We start from the raw sequence: 14,248 nt of genomic DNA on the forward strand, positions 1-14,248 counted from the left end.
ACGAACAAATCGCACGCGGCCGACGCCGAGGAAGGGAGAAAAATGACTCTCTGAACCTACCCAGCGCGGACCGCACTGATTTGGTGCGCGGCCGCGCTGGTTGAATGGACCCAAGACCCACTCTCTGAATCTCCCAGCGCGGACCACACTGATTTGGTGCGCGGCCGCGCTGGTCGACCTAGAGTTCACTGGCCCTCTGAACCTAGCCACGCGGACCGCGCAGAAATGCACCGCGGCTGCACGGCTTCCAGCGCGGACCGCGCGAAAATGACCGCGGCCCCGCTGGGGGCCTGCAACCCCTGAACCTGCAACCATCTGCTATTTTTCTAGCCTAAGACCTCCCGGGACCTACTCAAATCTCACCCGAGCCCTCGGCTCCAAACCGAACATACATATAAGCCCAAAAAGACATCCTACGGACTCATCCGTGCGATCAAATCGCCCAAACAACATCAAAATCATCAAATTAGGCCTCAAGACCCAGGATTCCTTCCAATTTCCATGAAACATCAAATTTACTGCTTCTGGCTCAAAACACGTCAAATGACGTCCAAATCTAACCAAACTTCACAGCAATTGCTTCACTCATATTTAAGACTTGTGCCGGACGTCGGAACCAAAATACGAGCCCAAAAGCACAGTCTTCTAAACACATAACATTTCCAATTCTTTAATTATTTTCAGAAAACAATTTCACGTAAAAATTCATTCCTCGGACTCGGGACCTCGGAATTTGATTCCGGGCACACCCCCAAGTCTCATATTTTCCAACGGACCCTCCGGGACTGTCGAATCACGAGTCCGGGTCCGTTTGCCCAAAACGTTGACCGAAGTCAAACTTAATCAATTAAAACATCAGAATTTATTATTTTTCTCACAAATTCATATTTAAACGTTCCGGCTACGCGCCCGGACTGCGCACACAAACTCGAGGCAACCCCCAAGCGAGGTTTTTACGGCCTCAAAAATACAGAGCGAGTAGGAATACAGGTGATGACCCCTTTGGGTCGTCACATCTTTTTATACCTACTTCACTTGGATTTTTGGGTACAATTTTGTAGATTATTCCAGCAATTCGATAGATATTATCTTATTTTTGATTAGTGATTGAGAATTTGAACAGAAAAACAATATTACAAAATTGGGATGAAGATAATTTAAAGGCGTAACTGGTAAAGTTGCCTTCATGTGACCAGAAAGTTACGGGTTCGAGCCATGGAAACAACCTCTTGCAGAAATGTAGGGTAAGACTGCGTACGATAAACCCTTGTGGTCCGGCCCTTCCCAGGACCTTGCGCATAGCGGAAGTTTAGTGCACCGGGCTGCCTTTTGGGATGAAGATAATTTAAGTTGTTTAAAAAGTGTTCAAAATTTTCTTTTTTACTTCTTTTGTTGCGTTGTATTTTTTCATGTTGTTATCTGTTAGAAATTCTTGTATGGTATTTATCAAGACATGTTTGTTTTCTGCTTGAAATTATTCTATGAATATTTTTACTAACTGAACTTACATCTTTGTGTTAATGTTTCAATTTAGTTGTATCTGTTAAACATATATGATCAGTTATTTTTGCTTCGTGGTGTTAAAAATAATTTTTTTTCGACAGATAGATTGGTGGAGTTAGAGCAATGAGAAATTAAAGACCAAGATAAGGTGCAGTTGAAGATCCGAGGAGGAGTGAAAGAAGAAACGGTGTCTCAAGCAAGATGGTGTTGTAGAAAAATTGTGCATCGTGAATGCTTTGAAATTTACAATGATATGTAACTTTAACCTTATTGTAGAATGTAAATTCTTTATATTCGTAGCTACTTTATTAAAAGCTTATGTGCAACTTTGAATTTATTTTGGAATCTAAAATATTTAGAATTTTAGCTATTATTAAAATTATTGTAACTAGTTATTCTTGTAGCAAATTCTTTAATTTGTGGCAATAAAAGTTTGAATTTGTGGCTGAATATATATATATATATATTTGAAATTGTAGCTGAAAAAAGTACTATTGCCACGAAACTAAAATATAAAAATAGCCACAAGATTTGAATTTTTGTGGCAAATAAATTAAGTATTTTACCACAGTAAAACACCTAGTGGCAAAATATAAAGATTGCTATATAGTTTTTTTGTCGCGGCAAAAGATTAAGATTATTTGCTATGAGTATATATTTCGTCGCAAAAAAGTGTTATCAATATAGCTACAACGCAGAAAATATTCATAGCAATAAGTACTAGTCCTTAGCCACATATCATATAAAGTCTGTAGCTAAAATTCTAGCCACCCTACATTTTGCTATGGATGCTACGGGAAAAATATTGTAGCTAAAGTGTTTAGCTACGGAAATTTTTATATTTAGCTACAGTGTATTTTGTAGCTACATATGCAAATTAGTGCCGTAGGAATATACTTAGACGAAATTTGGCTAACACATACGCCAAAAGACTAAGTTCTGCCTTTTAGGACAGCCTTATGCACATATTAGTGCAGGCTGCCCAATTACACTTGGCAGCAATTTAGACAATTAGTTGACAAGCCTCAACTGATGGGCAAACATGCTATGACATGATACAAAAACGTGTTTGGCTATGCTGATTTAGAGTAGCTGATAAGCATTAGGTGCTGAAAAGCACTTTTGTGACGACCCAAAGGGTCATCACCTGTTTTCTTACTCATCCGTACTTCCGAGGCCTCGAAAACCTCATTTAGGGTTGCCTCGATTTGCGTGCGCAGTCCGGACGCGTAGCCAGAAAGCTTAAATATGAATTCTGTGTAAACTAAAATAAATAAAGTTGACTTTGGTCAATATTTTGGGTAAACGGACCCGAACCCGTGATTGAACGGTCCCGGAGGGTCCGTAGAAAAATATGGGACTTGGGCGTATGCCCGGAATCGAATTCCGAGATCCCAAGCCCGAGAAATGAATTTTTATGTGAAATTGTTTTCTGAAATTAATTAAGGAAAATGGAAAGGAAATTTGATCAGAAGACTATGGTATCGGGCTCGTATTTTGGTTCCGACGCCCGGTATAAGTCTTATATGTGATTTAAGCGCTTTCTGTAAAGTTTGATTGAAAACGGATGTCATTTGACGTGTTTCGGACTTAAAAACGGAAAATTTATGTTTTATGAAAAGTTGGAAGAAATCATGTGATTTGAGGCTTGATTTTATGTATATGATGTTATTTTGGCGATTTGATCGCACGAGTAAGTCCGTAGGATATTTTTGAGGTTGTGTGCATATTTGGTTTGGAGCCCCGAGGGCTCGGGTGAGTTTTGGATAGGTGTCGAGTTGCATTTTTAGCCTTTAAAAATCTGATATCCTTCAGTGCTGCAGGATTCGCAAATGCGAAGTCCCAGCTATCGCAAATGCGAAGGCTGGTTCGCAAATGCGAAACCATCCTAGGAAGGCCAAGGTTCGCAAATGCGAAGCCAGACCTCGCAAATGCGATGGTCACTGGTTCGCAAATGCGAGACCAGTTCCGCAAATGCGATGGTCCCTTGGTAGACAAGAGTTCGCAAATGCGAACTTAAATGTCGCAATTCCCAAGCCTGCTGGGTTCGCAATTGCGAACCCATGTTCGCATTTCCCATATCTGAGGCCCGCAATTTTTCATACTTAGACGAATTTTCAACCCATTTCTTCATTCATTCAAACTCAAACACCCCATAGGCGATTTTTCAAGAAACTTATCTTCTCCAAATCATTTGTAAGTCAATTTTTACTTAACTTCTTCAATCTTTAACATCATTAAACATGTTTTCATCTTAAAATCAAGGATTTTCATGGGTGAAAAAGGGGATTTTGGGTAGAACCTAGGTTTTCTTAAAATTGGGGATTTGGACCTCAAATTGAGGTCCGATTTCAAAACAAATTATAGATATGAACTCGTGGGGGGAATGGGTAATCGGGTTTTGGTTTGAACCTCGGGTTTTGACCACGTGGGCCCGGGGGCATTTTGGGAATTTTGAGCAAAACTTTGGGAAATTCATTTTCATGCATTCAAATTAATTCAATTAGCATTTGTTGATACATTCAAGTAACTTGTGACTAGATTCGAGCGATTTGGTGGTGAATTCGAGGGGTAAAGCTATACTAGAGGCTTGAGTTGAGTTTGGAGCATTCGAGGTAAGTGTTTGGTCTAACTTTGGCTTGAGGGAATAGGAGTAGAGTCTTATTTGTTAATTGCTCTTTGTCGAGTACGGTGTATAGGCATGGTGACGAGTATCTATACACTGGTGTCTATCATGACCGTGAGTCCTTATGTTGTGTTTATTCTTATCTTGTGGTGCTTTTCCATGCTTAGTTGATGATTCCTATGTGATGAAAGAGTATGAGAAGGAAATTATGAATTCTAAGATTCTTGGGAGCATTGGCTCAAGTGATAAAGCGAGATGTGAAGTAAGAAATGAACGAAAGCTAATGAGTTATTGGTTATTCCCTTGCCGGGATGTTTTGCTGTTTAGTAGACTTGTCTCCCTTGCCGGGATATTGAAATTGTTGTTATTGTTCCCTTGCCGAGATTCCTATTTTGTTTGTCTATTCCCTCGCCCCATTGTTTGTGATTGTTGTTTGGGTGAGAACGAGTGATAAAGCATGAAGGGTGATGCCGTGCACGATTGTGATATGAATACTAATGCACGAAGGAACATTCCGTGCCATGATATGATTACTAATGCACGAAGGAACATNGAAGGAACATTCCGTGCCATGTCTTGATTATTAATGCACGAAGGAACATTTCGTGCCATGTTTTGATTATTAATGCACGAAGGGACATTCCGTGCTATGTTTTGATTATTAATGCACGAAGGAACATTCCGTGCCATGTTTTGACTATTAATGCACGAAGGGACATTCCGTGCCATGTTTTGATTATTAATGCACGAAGGAACATTCCGTGCCATGTTTTGATTATTAATGCACGAAGGAACATTCCGTGCCATGTTTTGATTATTAATGCCATGTTTTGATTATTAATGCACGAAGGGACATTCCGTGCCATGTTTTGATTATTACTCCCGTTGACTGTTGTAGTTGTGCCGTTTCATTCCTTATTTATTGATTTTGTATTTTAAACTGTTACAGCCCCTACAGCATGCTCCCCTCCCTCTTGGCTGGTTAATTTCTGTATTCTTTCCCGTTGCAAATATATGTATTGAGCTGCATAGGTTTGTTTGGTAGTCCGGTCTAGCCTCGTCACTACTTCGCCGGGGTTAGGCCAGGTACTTACCAGCACATGAGGTCGGTTATGCTGATGCTACACTTCTGTGCTCTTTTGCACAGATCACGGAGCCGGAGCAGCTTTTGGACAGCAGTAGTTGATTGGGAGCTGACTTCAGCCCAGGGATTTCGAGGTAGCCTTGCTGACGTCCGCATGGCCCGGAGTCTCTTCTATCTTTACTTTAGTTTGTTATCCTTTGTACCGGAACAAACAGAATTATGTTTTTATTCAGACGTTGTATTTAGCATTCTCTAGACGTTCGTGAGTTCGTGACTCCAGTTCTTGGGTAGAGGATTCTGTTAAACTTCCGCATTTTCTTTCAGTTAGTTATATATTAAGACTTCCGCTTTATCATATTGTGTTTTGATTTTATGAAATGATCGATAATTGATAAAAGAAGTGAATTAATTTGGCTTGCCTAGCTCCTACTAGTAGGCGCCATCACGACTCCCGAGGGTGGGAAATCCGGGTCGTGACAAGTTGGTATCAGAGCTCTAGGTTACATAGGTCTCACAACTCACGGACAAACTCGATAGAGTCTGAGGGATCGGTACGGAGACGTCTATATTTATCCCAGAGGCTACAGAGTTAGGAAAACTTCACTTTTGTTCTTTCTTGTCGTGCGATTCTGTTTCTCAAATACTGATTGTCTTTCTACTCTGTTCTTTCGCAGATGGCGAGAACACGTGCTTCCTCTTCTACCGCACAGCAGCCCGAGCCCCCAGCAGCAGTTCCTACGAGGGGTAGAGGGCGAGGCCAAGGCCGTGCCAGAGGCCGAGGCAGGGGCAGAGCTCAGCCCCGAGTAGCAGCCCCAGAGGTGGAGCCTCATGTTGATTATGATGAGGAGGTTCCAGCCCCAGCAACTCCGGTGGGCCCAGCTCAGGTCCCAGAGGGGTTTATAGCCACCCCAGTTCTTCAGGACGCCTTGGTCAGGTTGGTAGGCTTCATGGAGAGCGTCTCTCGAGCGGGTTTTCTTCCAGTAGCACCAACCACTTCTCAGGCTGGAGGAGGAGTTCAGACTCCTGTTACACGTACTCCGGAGCAGGTAGCTCCCCAGGCTCAGGTTCTAGTGGTTCGGCCAGCTGTGGCAGTTCAGTTGGGTATTGTGACTCAGACCAGCGATGGAGCGGCTATGTCCGCAGATGCTTTGTGGAGGCTGGATAGGTTTACCAAGCTCTTCACCACCACAATCAGCGGTGCTTCTACAGAGGACCCCCAGGATTTCTTATTTAGTTGTCATGAGGTTCTTCGGACTATGGGTATTGTGGAGACCAATGGGGTCGACTTCACCACCTTTCAACTAGCAGGATCCGCCAAGACTTGGTGGAGGGACTATTGTTTATCCAGACCAGCAGGGTCGCCATCATTGACTTGGGACCAGTTTGCAGAGTTATTTTTGGAAAAGTTCCTCCCAGTTACTCAGCGAGAGGCTCTTCGCAGGCAGTTCGAGCGCCTCCAGCAGGGCTCTATGACAGTCACTCAATATGAGACCCGGTTCATTGATCTAGCACGCCATGCTACTGTTATACTCCCCACCGAGAGAGAGAGGGTTCGGAGGTTTATTGATGGATTGATTCAGCCGATCCGTCTCCAGATGGCTATGGGAGCCGGGAGTGAGATTTCTTTTCAGGAGGCGGCCAATGCGGCCCGTAGAGTTGAGATGGCTCTTGCACGGGGTGGTGGTCATGGGCCGGATAAGAGGCCCCGTCATGCAGGTAGGTTCAGTGGTACCTCGTCTGGAGGTAGAGATTCTTATGGTAGAGGCCATCCTCCGAGGCCCTTTCAGTCAGCTCTCCAGGTCTCTCATGGTACTTCAGATGGTCGTGGTTCTCAGCCGCATTATTCTGACCAGCAGCTTCATAGTTCCCCATCAGCACCCATCAGTGCCCCACCACTTCAGAGTTTTCGGGGTGGACATTCAGGTCGACAGGGCCAGCAGTCTCAACAGCCGAGGGCTTGTTACGGTTGTGGTGATNGTATCTGATCATGCCTAGTGATTCATTGAATGTTCCTGTTTATATGTCTGCACCGGTGGGTGATTCTATTGTGGTCGATCGAGCCCATCGTTCTTGTATTGGGGTGATTGGAGGTCTTGAGACCCGAGTAGATTTGTTGCTGTTGGACATGGTTGACTTCGACATTATATTGAGGATGGACTGGTTATCACCTTACCATGCTATTTTGGACTGCCATGCCAAGGCAGTGACCTTAGTTTTACCGGGTATGCCTCGTTTAGAGTGGAGAGAGACTCTAGGTCATTCTACCCGCAGTGTCATATCGTATGTGAAGGCTCGGCGTATGGTCGAGAAGGGGTGTCGTCTTATCTAGCTTATGTTCGGGACTCCAGTGCTGAGGTTCCCTCTATCGATTCGGTGCCCGTTGTTTGTGAGTTCCCAGATGTTTTTCCTTCAGACCTGCCGGGTATGCCACCCGACAGGGATATTGATTTCTGCATTGCTCTGGTTCCGGGCACTCAGCCCATTTCCATTCTGCCATATCGTATAGCCCTGCCGGAGTTGAAGGAGTTAAAAGAACAGTTGCAGGATCTGCTTGAGAAGGGTTTCTCTAGACCCAGTGTCTCTCCTTGGGGGTGCGCCGGTGTTATTTGTCAAGAAGAAGGATGGTTCGATGAGGATGTGCATTGATTACCGGCAATTGAACAAGTGACGATAAAGAACAAGTATCCACTGCCGAGGATTGACGATTAGTTCGAGCAGCTTCAGGGTGCAAAGGTGTTTTCAAAGATAGACTTGAGATCTTGCTACCATCGGTTGAGGATTAGGGCATCCGATGTCCCTAAGACAGCTTTCCGCACTCGGTATGGGCATTATGAGTTCTTGGTTATGTCATTTGAGTTGACAAATGCCCCAGCGGCTTTCATGGACTTGATGAACCGAGTGTTCAGGCCTTATTTGGATTCATTCGTGATAGTGTTCATTGATGATATATTGATATACTCCCGCAGCCAGGAGGAGCACGAGCTGCACCTCAGAGTGGTTCTTCCGATTCTGAGGGATTGTCAGTTATATGTTAAGTTCTCGAAGTGTGAATTCTGGTTGGGTTCAGTTGCATTTCTGGGTCACGTTGTATCAGCTGAGGGTATTCAGGTAGACCCAAATAAGATATAGGCAGTCAAGAACTGGCCTAGACCAGCATCAGCTATAGAGATTCGGAGTTTCTTGGGGTTGGCAGGCTACTACAGACGGTTCGTGGAGGGATTTTCATCTACTGCAGCCCCGATGACCAGATTGACCCAGAAGGGTGCCCAGTTCAGATGGTCGGATGAGTGTGAGGTGAGCTTTCAGAAGCTCAAGACAGCTCTGACTACGGCACCGGTGTTGGTTTTGCCCACAGGTTCAGGGTCCTATACTGTTTATTGTGATGCTTCCCGTGTTGGGCTTGGAGCAGTGTTGATGCAGGACGACAAGGTCATTGCCTATGCTTCGAGGCAGTTGAAGAATTCATGAGAAGAACTATCCAGTGCATGATTTGGAGTTGGCAGCCATAGTGCACGCCTTGAAGATTTGGAGGCATTATCTGTATGGCGTGGCGTGTGAGGTGTTCACTGATCACAAGAGTCTTCAGTACTTGTTCAAGCAAAAGGAGTTGAATTTGAGGCAGAGGAGGTGGTTGGAGTTGTTGAAGTATTATGATGTCACCATTCTTTATCATCCGGGGAAGGCCAACGTAGTGGCCGATGCTTTGAGTAGGAAGTCAGCCAGTATGGGGAGTCTCGCTTATATTCCGGTCAGTCAGAGGCCGCTTGATTTGGATGTTCAGGCTTTAGCCAATCAGTTCGGGAGACTGGATGTTTCTGAGCGCAGTCATGTGTTAGCATGCACGGTCGCTCATTCTTTATTATTGGAGCGTATCCGTGATCGGCAATTTGATGACCCCCCTTTGTGTGTCCTTAGAGACACGGTGCGGCGAGGAGGTGCCAAGTAGGTTACCTTAGATACGGATGGAGTTTCGAGGTTGCAGGGGCGAGTTTGTGTGCCCAATGTGGATGGGCTTCGAGAGTTGATTTTAGAGGAGGCCCATAGCTCCAGGTACTCTATTCATCCGGGCGCCGCGAAGATGTATCAGGATTTGCGGTAGCATTATTGGTGGCGTAGAATGAAGAAGGATATCGTAGCATATGTGGCTCGTTGTTTGAATTGTCAGCAGGTTAAGTACGAGCATCAGAGGCCTGGTGGTTTATTTCAGAGGGTTGAGCTTCCCGAGTGGAAGTGGGAGCGGATTACTATGAATTTTGTTACCGAACTTCCGTTGACTCGGAAAAAGTTCGATGCAGTTTGGGTCATTGTGGATAGGCTGACCAAGTCAGCGCATTTCATTCCTGTGGCAATCTCCTATTCATCCGAGAGATTAGCTGAGATTTATATCCAGGAGATTGTTCGCCTTCATGGTGTGCCGGCATCTATCATTTCGGATCTGGGTACGCAGTTTACCTCGCACTTCTGGAGAGCAGTTCAGCGAGAGTTGGGCACACGGGTCGAGTTGAGCACAGCATTCCATCCCCAGACGGACGGTCAGTCCGAGCGGACTATTCAGATTTTGGAGGATATGCTCCGGGCTTGTGTTATTGACTTTGGAGGTCCATGGGATCAGTTCTTGCCTTTAGCGGAGTTTGCCTACAACAACAGCCACTGGTCGAGCATCCATATGGCTCCTTATGAGGCTTTATATGGTAGGCGGTGTCGGTCTCCGGTTGGATGGTTTGAGCCGGGAGAGGCTCGGTTGTTGGGTACAGATTTAGTTCAGGAGGCCTTGGATAAGGTCAAGATCATTCAGGATAGGCTTCGTTCAGCTCAGTCTAGGCAAAAGAGTTATGCAGACCGCAAGGTTCGAGATGTGGCATTTATGGTTGGCGAGCGGGTATTGCTCCGAGTGTCGCCTATGAGGGGCGTGATGAGGTTTGGGGAGAAGGGCAAGCTTAGCCCAAGGTTCATTGGTCCGTTTGAGATTCTTGATCGAGTGGGAGATGTGGCTTACATACTTGCATTGCCGCCTAGCTTATCAGCCGTGCATCAAGTTTTTCATGTATCCATGCTTCGGAGGTATCACAGCGATCCAACTCACGTGTTAGATTTCAGCACTGTCCAGTTGGACAAGGACTTGTCCTACGAGGAGGAGCCGGTAGCTATTCTAGACCGGCAGGTCCGTCAGCTGAGATCCAGGAGTTTTCCTTCTGTTCGTATTCAGTGGAGAGGTCAGCCCCCACAGGCATCGACCTGGGAGTCCGAGTCTGATATGCGGAGCCGTTATCCCCATCTTTTCCCCGACTCAGTTACTTCTTTTTTTTGTCCGTTCGAGGACGAACAATTGTTTTAGAGGTGGAGAATGAGACGACCCAAAGGGTCATCACCTGTTTTCTTACTCATCCCGTACTTCCGAGGCCTCGAAAACCTCATTTAGGGTTGCCACGATTTGCGTGCGCAGTCCGGGCGCGTAGCCGGAAAGCTTAAGTATGAATTCTGTGTAAACATTTATGAATTTTGATATTAAAATAAATAAAGTTGACTTTGGTCAATATTTTGGGTAAACGGCCCCGGACCCGTGATTGGACGGTCCTGGAGGGTCCGTAGAAAAATATGGGACTTGGGCATATGCCCGGAATCGAATTCCGAGATCCCAAGCCCGAGAAATGAATTTTTGTGTGAAATTGTTTTCTGAAATTAATTAAGGAAAATGGAAAGGAAATTTGATCAGAAGACCATGGTATCGGGCTCATATTTTGATTCCGACGCCCGGTACAAGTCTTATATGTGATTTAAGCGCTTTCTGTAAAGTTTGGTTGAAAACGGACGTCATTTGACGTGTTTCGGACTTAAAAATGGAATATTTGTGTTTTATGAAAAGTTGGAAGAAATCATGTGATTTGAGGCTTGATTCTATGTATATGATGTTATTTTGGCGATTTGATTGCACGAGTAAATCCGTAGGATGTTTTTGAGGTTGTGTGCATATTTGGTTTGGAGCCCCGAAGGCTCGGGTGAGTTTTGGATAGGTGTCAATTTGCATTTTTAGCCTTTAAAAATCTGATATCCTTCAGTGCTGCAGGATTCGCATTTGCGAAGCCAGGGTTCGCAAATGCGAAGTCCCAGCTATCGCAAATGCGAAGGCTGGTTCGCAAATGCAAAACCAGCCTAGGAAGGCCAAGGTTCGCAAATGCGAAGCCAGACCTCGCAAATGCGATGGTCACTGGTTCGCAAATGCGAGACCAGTTCCGCAAATGCGATGGTCCCTTGGTAGACAAGAGTTCGCAAATGCGAACTTAAATGTCGCAATTCCCAAGCCTGCTGGGTTCGCAATTGCAAACCCATGTTCGCATTTCCCATATATGAGGCCTGCAATTTTTCATACTTAGACGAATTTTTAACCCATTTCTTCATTCTTTCAAACTCAAACACCCCGTAGGCGATTTTCCAAGAAACTTATCTTCTCCAAATCATTTGTAAGTCAATTTTTACTTAACTTCTTCAATCTTTAACATCATTAAACATGTTTTCATCTTAAAATCAAGGATTTTCATGGGTGAAAAAGGGGATTTTGGGTAGAACCTAGGTTTTCTTAAAATTGGGGATTTGGACCTCAAATTGAGGTCCGATTTCAAAACAAATCATAGATATGAACTCGTGGGGGAATGGGTAATCGGATTTTGGTTCGAACCTCGGGTTTTGACCACGTGGGCCCGGGGGCGTTTTGGGAATTTTTGAGCAAAACTTTGGGAAATTCATTTTCATGCATTCAAATTGATGCAATTGGCATTTGTTGATACATTCAAGTAATTTGTGACTAGATTCGAGCGGTTTGGTGGTGAATTCGAGGGGTAAAGCTATACTAGAGGCTTGAGTTGAGTTTGGAGCATTCGAGGTAAGTGTTTGGTTTAACCTTAGCTTGAGGGAATAGGAGTTGAGTCTTGTTTGCTACTTGCTAATTGTCGAATACGGTGTATAGGCATGGTGACGAGTATCTATACACTGGTGTCTATCATGACCGTGAGTCCTTATGTTGTATTTATTCTTATCTTGTGGTGCTTTTCCATGCTTAGTTGATGATTCCTATGTGATGAAAGAGTATGAGAAGGAAATTATGAATTCTAAGATTCTTGGGAGCATTGGCTCAAGTGATAAAGTGAGATGTGAAGTAAGAAATGAACGAAAGCTAATGAGTTATTGGTTATTCCCTTGCCGGGATGTTTTGCTGTTTAGTAGACTTGTCTCCCTTGCCGGGATATTGAAATTGTTGTTATTGTTCCCTTGCCGGTATTCCTATTTTGTTTGTCTATTCCCTCGCCCCATTGTTTGTGATTGTTGTTTGGGTGAGGACGAGTGATAGAGCATGAAGGGTGATGCCGTGCTCGATTGTGATATGAATACTAATGCACGAAGGAACATTCCGTACCATGATATGATTACTAATGCACGAAGGAACATTCCGTGCCATGATATGAATACTAATGCACGAAGGAACATTCCGTGCCATGATATGATTACTAATGCACGAAGGAACATTCCGTGCGATGATATGATTACTAATGCACGAAGGAACATTCCATGCCATGATATGATTACTAATGCACGAAAGAACATTCCCTGCCAACATTCCGTGCCAGGATATGATTACTAATGCACGAAGGAACATTCCGTGCCATGATATGATTACTAATGCACGAAGGAACATTCCGTGGCATGATATGATTACTAATGCACGAAGGAACATTCTGTACCATGATATGAGTGTTTATGCACGAAGGATCATTCCGTGCCATCATTTTCTGAGGTAAAGCATGAAGGGAGATGTTGTGCACTTTATATGATTGTTTGGGTGATAATGAGAGTAAAAGCACGAAGGGTGATGCCGTTCATTTGTCTTTGATTTTCCTGATTCCCTTGCTGATGATTGAGTTATGTTGTCCTTTACTTCTATTTATTAATTTTCTTGTTGTTATCAGCTCAAGTGCATTACTTGTCTTATTCCATTATTTCTGTGATTCTTTACGTTGACATTTCCCTTTATCGTGTCACTTGTTATTATTGAACCAAGGTGTCCTTGCGCAATGTTATGTCTTGAATTTATGCCTTAATTGCTACATGATTATGTGACCTAATTGCTACGTGACATTCAACATATAAATTACTAATTGCCTAATTGCCCCCTTATAATCCATAATTAATTGCTATTTGTCATTATTTGTTTTCCTTGGTAAATCATAAATTTTGTGTACTTGTTGTCTTATGAACTCGTATTAATTGTTGCGTTTGTTAGAGTAAATTTCCTTTTAGAGGAACTATTGATTTATTAAAATGGGAGCGGGTGGTACGCCTACCACGAGATATTGAGAAATGGGATCGGGTTGCACGCCTGCAACAAGATGATTTGAATATGAAAGTTGCCTTATCTCTTCATTTACTGCACAGGTTTATTTGGTGGTCTGGTCCTAGCCTCGTCACTACTTCGCCGGGGTTAGGCTAGGCACTTACCAGCACATGGGGTCGGTTGTGCTGATACTACACTCTGTGCTATTTTGCACAGATCCCAGGCTTCAGACAGCAGTAGCAATAGAGTGGGAGCAGGCTTTCAGTCCAGTGAGACCCGAGGTAGCCTTGCGGGCGTTCGCAGGCCCTGGCGTCTCCTTTCATCTATGTTCCTGTTTCTTTCATGTAATTCTAGAGACAGTGTCGAGTTTATTTCTTTAAGACCTTTATGTGTAGTATTCTTAGACCGTCTGTGAAACTGTGACACCAGTCTTGGGTAGAGGCCTTGGTTGAAATTTTCCGCAATTCTGTTCAGTTTTCTATAATATTGAGACTTCCGCTTATTATTTAATTTCGTTGCTTTTGTATTATTGCCGATAATTGTTAAAAGTAATTATGTTATTAATGAAAAGGTAATTAATTTTGGCTTGCCTAGCTCTCATTAGTAGGCACCATCCGGGTCGTGACAACTTTTAAGTGTTGAAGCTGATTTAAAAAATAAACAACTATGTGTTTGGATAGAAGTGCTGAAATTAATAATAAGCCGCTAAAAA

This window comes from Nicotiana attenuata, unplaced genomic scaffold, assembly GCF_001879085.1.
Source record: "Nicotiana attenuata strain UT unplaced genomic scaffold, NIATTr2, whole genome shotgun sequence".
In the NCBI taxonomy this organism is placed as follows: domain Eukaryota; kingdom Viridiplantae; phylum Streptophyta; class Magnoliopsida; order Solanales; family Solanaceae; genus Nicotiana; species Nicotiana attenuata.